Genomic DNA, 371 nt, shown 5'->3' on the forward strand with positions numbered 1-371 from the left:
GCCGGTCTCGGCCTGCGAATTTATAGCCTCGGCCGCTGATCTCACCCGCCTTTATAAATAGCCTCCCAGCTGCTCAGCTGTGGGCAAGGTATGCAGCGGGGAGGGGGCAGTGCAGCAGCCAGAGAGAGCCCGGCCCCCAGGCTAAGCCCCCGTGCTGCTGCCTCAGGGCTGGCACAGGGGCCATCTCGGGAACAGGGTGTTTTCCTGCCTCCATACTGAGCAGCCCCACAGAGTCCTCAGGACCAAGGGGGTTACCCATGAGGGGACATGACGACCGGATTCCAGGCTGAGTTCTTGAATTCCAGAGCCAGCTGAGGGGAGCAGCCAGGCAAGGGCTCCGTGGAAATGGCGAGCTAGTCCTCAGGCCAAGA

Source organism: Myotis davidii, unplaced genomic scaffold, assembly GCF_000327345.1.
Source record: "Myotis davidii unplaced genomic scaffold, ASM32734v1 scaffold462, whole genome shotgun sequence".
In the NCBI taxonomy this organism is placed as follows: domain Eukaryota; kingdom Metazoa; phylum Chordata; class Mammalia; order Chiroptera; family Vespertilionidae; genus Myotis; species Myotis davidii.